We start from the raw sequence: 6,537 nt of genomic DNA on the forward strand, positions 1-6,537 counted from the left end.
CCCTTACACATGGCGGAGGATGTAATTACAGCAGCTTACACACGGGTCCCCAGCTCCCTGCCTCCAGACACCGCTGCGTCTGGTGCTCCTTTCTACCACCAAGAACAATTTGCACGGGCAAGGAAAATCGTGCTTTTGAGGGACCTGAGGCGATCCCACGCTAGTAAAAGACAAGATTTCAGATTAAATGCACGTTCAAGTGCAACCTGCTAAGCCCTTTCCCCATCCGTACTCTGACGGTACACCCAGGGGACGGCTGTATTTACACGTCACAAGTTCTCCAATGTCCCTTCACCCCGTGGAGGGATGGGGGGATGCTGGAGCCGGGTCACCTCTTGCTCCAGCCCTTCCTCAGACCCGCGCGGTTCCACTCAGCCGGTCGCTTCTGCTGCTGTTGGAAATGTTCTCGGCCGCACTGAGCGCGCCGTGTGGGTTTCCCTCCAGCTGAGGGAGGCTGGCGGGGTCCCCGGGTGCCTGAACTTGACCCTCACCTCCCAAGGTGGGGGGACGGGGGCACAGCTCAGCCCTCACCAAGGCGTCTGCACATTCACGTCGCCCCGAGCACGTGAGCACAGCTGCACCGGGAGGAAAACCAGAGCGTGCCAGAGCCCTGCCTGACAAGTGTTAGGGAAATTACAAATCTGCACAGAAAAACCTTGAACTACTGCGCTTTCCTGAGAGATAAGGGCCCGGGGACGACGTTCCTTGGCCAGGAGGCTGAGTGCTTGTGAGCTTCAGCCAGACCGAAAGCAGGGACCTGCTGAAAACCCATTTCACCAGCTCTGTCATCAGGTGCAAGAGCAGACACTGCCCTCCCCTATTGACCTCAGCACTCACATACTCAGATTCATGTATTCAAAACTTACTCCTTCTCCACCTGCTGGCAAAGCATCCCGCTGCTGCGGCAGGGAGGCAGCATCAGTGGCTCATCCCTCGCAGAGAGGAGGTCGATCACTGCTGGGACCAAGCCCAGGGGAGCAGCACCACCGCGCACTGAGCTTTGGGGCCTGGGAGCGACGCCAAGAACGGGAGACGAAGCCCGCTGGGAAACACGGGTCCAGCACAGAGCACAGAACAGCGCAGACTGCTGTGAAATAAAAGTATTAATTACGCTTGGTGGGGCTGACACATCACTGATGCGGCTTAAGGCCGTGTACAGCTCCGGCTTTGCCTACCCTGAACTTACCAGACCCAGTTCACACCCAGCTCATCCCCAAGTATTCATCATTTGAAGAACGGCTGTTGTTATCATTCGAAACTAGGGTGCTGTATGATTTAAAAAAAAAAAAAGAAAAAAGAAAAAAGAAAAAGAAATCTAACTGGCGTGATTGTAGGTCGGCTTTATTTATTCATTCCCTTTGAGTGAATTATCCAGTTTTCCAGAATCCCAGCACAGAAGCCCCGGGCGCTGCCCACGCCGAGGTGTACGGTACGTGCTTTTAGTGGTTCAGCAGCTGTGCATCCCGTCTGCCCGGCGTGACAGCCGGGCGTCCAGCTGCGGCACGGTTAGACTGCTTTACGTGCATCTGCACTTTTGTGGCAGCTGAAACATAAACGCGTATTTATATCTGTCGTATGTTCAGGAAGGCTGACTTTTCACTGTCTTATGGGGCCAGCAACAATTGTAATCAGGACGCGAGCGGAGGTTATCTCCCATCTTCTTATGGAATAAAAGTCCCATTTTTATCATTATGGGGATATATCTGGTAATAAACTCGAGATACCTGAATATAGGAAAAAGAAAAAAAAAAAAAAAGCACAACAGGATTCTATAAAGAAAATTTCATGCTTTTGCTGCTGTCAGATATGATTTTGGGGAAGATTTTCACATTTCAACAAAAAAGAAAAAGTCTTTCTAACCATTATCACTTAAAAACCCCTGGAATTTCTGTGAAAAACGATCTGCCCGAACTGCTGAAGCCCGTAGGGAAGAGCAAGCGGAGATCCGGGGCCGCGACAGCCCTGCGCTTACCACAACGGCGGCCCCAGCACGCGTGTGTGCATCACTGTCCACAGACACCGATCTCCTACCCCCACAGCAGCAACTCCAAAGTCCTGGCATTCTTTGCGCATCCCTGGATGGAAAGAATGATGCAAATCAGCCACTAGCCAAGATTATTCGGCACCAGTGAGATTCTGCACCTTGCTGCTGGAGCACAAACCCTGCCCTGGCCAGCGCTTGGGCTGAGGAAGCCCAGGGAGGTTTCAGATGGGCAATAAGGGATTATATCAAGATGCTTAGATTTTTAACGAATTTTTATGCTTTTTCCCTTTTTATTCGAATCTGATAGAACTTAAGTCTCTGTACCAGCAGCATCTCCACCGGCAGATGCAGGGGGGTGGTGGGACAGTGCCCCTGTCCCCAGGGCTCGCTCGTCCCGTGCGGCAGCCAGCGAGTGACCGGCCCCGCAGCACGCAGCGGCCTTCCCCACCCGCTGCAGACGGAAAATGAAAACACCAGGGAGAAAAGGCAAATTTTATTGTGTCTGGAGAATGGCATCTCCGTGAAGCCCAAGTATTTAAATAGACAAGAATCTTTTGTCCAGGAAACTGAGCACTAATAACAACATTTCGGCTTCCTGCAAAGGCTTCTTCTTCCCCAGCTGCTTTGCACAGGCTCTGCCTCCTCCCACCCTCCCAGAACTGCCCCAGACCCTGTCACCCACCTCTCAGCCTACAAAACATCCCACGATTTTCCAGGCTGCCTTCACCCCATTCTCCAGCCTTCCCTCCTCCACCAAACATTCCCATTTTCTGTTTGATGCTCTGCTCTGTTTTCTTCTCCAGGCTGTCTTGGCAAACACACATAAGAAAGAGAAAGCCTCTCCTCTCCACATCTGGTGCCCACTGACACGGCACCCCCAGTCCCCCGATCCTTACTGGGAGAGCCTGATCCCACCACACAAACCTCTCGACCAGAGGACACGGGGCCAGGTGCCAGCAGGGGCTCATCCCAGAGTCACCATTGGCATCTTTTCCCAAACGCCCGTAGCTTCCCAAAGCTTGGGGAGGGGGGAGTTTTAATAGGGATGAAGCAAGACCCAGCTCAAAATCCTGTCTCCTCATCAACTTTCCAAACCCTGGTCAAAGCATGGAGGTGCTCCAGCTATCCAGACAGCTGCAAATTATTTATTCATTCATTTTGTACGGGCAAGCTTCCCAAGTCAACCCTAAAAAAAAAAAAAAACGACGACACCCCAGGACACCAGCCCCATATGCGGGTGTTGAGATTCACTGCTGTGGGAGCAGAAAGGCACTTTCTGTAGCTGGGTACCTCATCAAGGGAAGACAGGAAATTTCCTGGAGCAAAGACAATGCCCTAATTTGTTCCTGCCAGCGCAGAACAATGCGCTCGAGGAGCCAGCAGCCATCGCCTGTGAGAACAAAATTGGTGGTTCCCATCCAGCCCCGCTGAAGCCACAGTCCCCTGTCAGCGGCGGTGGCCTCGGAGCCGAGGGCTGAGCGAGGAGGAGGAGGGTGGGCTGGGTGCTCCCCACTGCAGCCCCCAGCGAAGGGACAAGCCAGGTGCTGCCCTCGTGGCCGCTCGCCCAGGGCACAGCCCCTCTAGGGAAAAAATAAACTGAAGAAAGAGATTGAGTGGCCAGAAACATGAGCTTGTGGAAATCGAGTATGACACCTCGAGGAAAGGTAGGGCTGAGTGAGGTGTATCGAGTGTGGGAATGAGCTGGGTGAAGGCAGGGGGGTTGCGGCTGCTCGGAGAGCGCAGCTCAAATCCATCAATACCCGTCGGGGGGGACCAGAGGGTCTCAGCAGAACCACAGCTTTATAAGGTAACAAAATCGAACACCAGTGTACTTGGTAACAAGAGGAATAGGAAAATGAGTAAAAATAAAGGGGTTTCAGGAAAACATACCTTGTTTCCACCCTAAAGAAGCTGAAGAGGCAGGACAATTTTTACCCGCAGCCTGACATATTTACTGGAGTCAATTTAAGGACAGAAAATTCACAGATAGCAAAAAACATCATCCAGTCAGAACTGAAGCATCCTGACACTGCTGGTGCAAAATTTTTGCTGGTTCTACTAAAGCAAATTGGCTGTAATGGTGTTTTGATCTCTTGTCTCCAGCAGGGCCACAATCCCGCTCTGCATCCTCAAGGCAGCTTCACAAGGTGGGGGGTCAGGAACGTCTGCGAGACCTGTCCATGTGCTACAGGCATAACTGAACCCTGATCTATATATTTTCATTAATATTATGCCATTTCCATACAGAAAACCTACAGAAATTGGATCCCGAGTGGCAGTTTTAATTAAAAGAGTAGCTCAGCACATCTTGGAATATTATAAAAATCCCAGAAAGTAATATATGCATCTACAAAGCACCGTTTAGCCTGATGACTGACTACTCTATTGATTTGAAATACATCGACTGAATGCATTTTACATATGTATGTAATACTTGCTCGTTTAATAAATGCGTGGAGAAAACACAGAAACGTGTATCTGCTTTTAGAAACAAATGGCTAAATCACCAATCCGTTCATTGGCATGAGAAAAGTGAAGCAAAGGCTTCACTCCTTTTATTTGATTTTATTCCTATGCAAATAATGATTTAGAAAAACGTACATTATCATCAACACCATAATCACAGTCCTGAGTATATAATCCCATGAAGGAAGCCTGCACTGCACATAAACTAAGTCTACTGGGGGCTGTTGAAGCTTAAGTTCCTTAAGTATTATTTTTAAGTTCCTCTCCATCAAGGATATTATGAGCAGTAAGAGTAGCTGCAATTGTGGCTTTTTAGAAAGTGTTTCTTCCCAGCTTGTTCTAGAAAGGCTATTTTAAAGGTCTCACTGCTGAGCCTGTGGTGCTGTGCCTTGGCGAGCTGGTGTGAAGTAAAGTGCATTTTAGTTGGCATCTGGTCGAGTCTGTATTTTCATTTGTAAAAATTGAAAAATTCTTGGAAGAACTCCACAGCTTGCAAAAATAATAATAATAAAAAAAAAGTTCTTCTTGAAAACTAGTTACGAGTTAATGATAATTCCACTTTGGGCAGGAAGGAAGGGTTTAGGCTGGACGTCCCCGAGTGAGTCGGGAGGATGTTAACCACAGCCCTGCTCAGGTCCAGCTCACAGCCCAGGCTCCTGCTGAACGGGACAAACCAGCCCACTTCCAGGAGATAAAACAAACATATTCTGCAGAAGCAAATTACTTTTGTAAGCACTAAGTAATTCTGAATATGCGAAAACTTTGTGAATGGAGCTCAAATCCAGCTTTTCCTTTGACACAGGGCTAGAAGGAACCTCAAATATTAAATCCTGAGAAACGCAGACGAAACCACGTAAAAGCTGTAGACATCCTAAATACATACAATGGGATCCCTTATGCCGAAGATACAGTGAAACATTCATAGACATTACAGTAAAACTCAAATTCTGATTTATTCCTGCGTTTAGCAACAGCCAGGTTACAATTCTGGTTGGAGTGTCCATTTGCCTAAAATAAATATTTTTAACGACCTCAATGAGCTTTGGAGTGATTCTGTGTTGGGAAAAAAACAGGTCATTGTTTGGAAGGACCTGCTGTGACTTCCACATGAGAAACAGGCTGCGGCACTGGAAATCACCAAAATGGAGCCGCAAAAGTACAGAGGCAGATGTATGACCTGTTCTCTTTCATGGAGGAAAAAAAACCTGCTGCGCTATTCATTTATTTTCAATAAAATGGCCAGATTTAAGATGGCTACTGTGAATTACCGTGGGTACGGGCAGGCACCGGTTTCTGCAGCCCCGTGGTTGTGCAGGGACATACGTACTGCGTAGAACTGCGGAGAGAGCCCAGAGCTTGTGAGAGAGAAACAGTTTCTGCCAAACCAACCTGCAGAGCAGACCCGTGCAGCATCTTCCCCGGCGCCGTGCCCTGCCCGACCCCGCGGTGGGTTTGCAGGGCTCCGCTCGCCAGCTCTGCCCTCCGCAGATCAGGGTACCCGGGACATCACCGCCTCGGAGGAAGGGAATGAAAAGGAGACGTACATCTCCTGTTAATTCCTCTGTCAAGAGTCTACATCATCTGGGATATGGTGCACACCAAAAAAAAAAAAAAAAAAAAAATCTTCTCCCCGCAAAGCTCCGGCCGCACCACTTTCCCTACTCATAAATGTTTCACTGCACTTCTGGAAAACAGACGGCCACTTTTTAGCAGTCTATGAAACAATATTGTAAACAGCTCAGCTATTCTCCCCTCTGGTCTTGGCAGCGCCAAGAACAATGTGCACTCAAGGGACAAAAGCCCTCAGCCTTGGGCATCCCGACCTGGGGATGTTCAGCGTCGCCTCCCCAACCCGCTGCCCCTTGAGCAGCCCCCACGGCTGCCAGGCGACGGGGCTGGATGGAGGACACGGTGTAAGCTGAGCAAGGCAAGAGAGAGGGCTTAAAGTGAGCAAAAACGGTGAAGTCGCGTTGATACAGATTACAGGATTTAACCCCGGAGCTGGTGAGCGCGCTGGGCTGGATGCGCCTGCCCAAAAAACAAAAAAATCCAATAAAACGGGCAGATGGTCCTGAAGACATGGGGGG

The sequence above is a fragment of the Athene cunicularia genome (genome assembly GCF_003259725.1).
Source record: "Athene cunicularia isolate RWA chromosome 13 unlocalized genomic scaffold, athCun1 chr13_part1, whole genome shotgun sequence".
Classification (NCBI taxonomy): domain Eukaryota; kingdom Metazoa; phylum Chordata; class Aves; order Strigiformes; family Strigidae; genus Athene; species Athene cunicularia.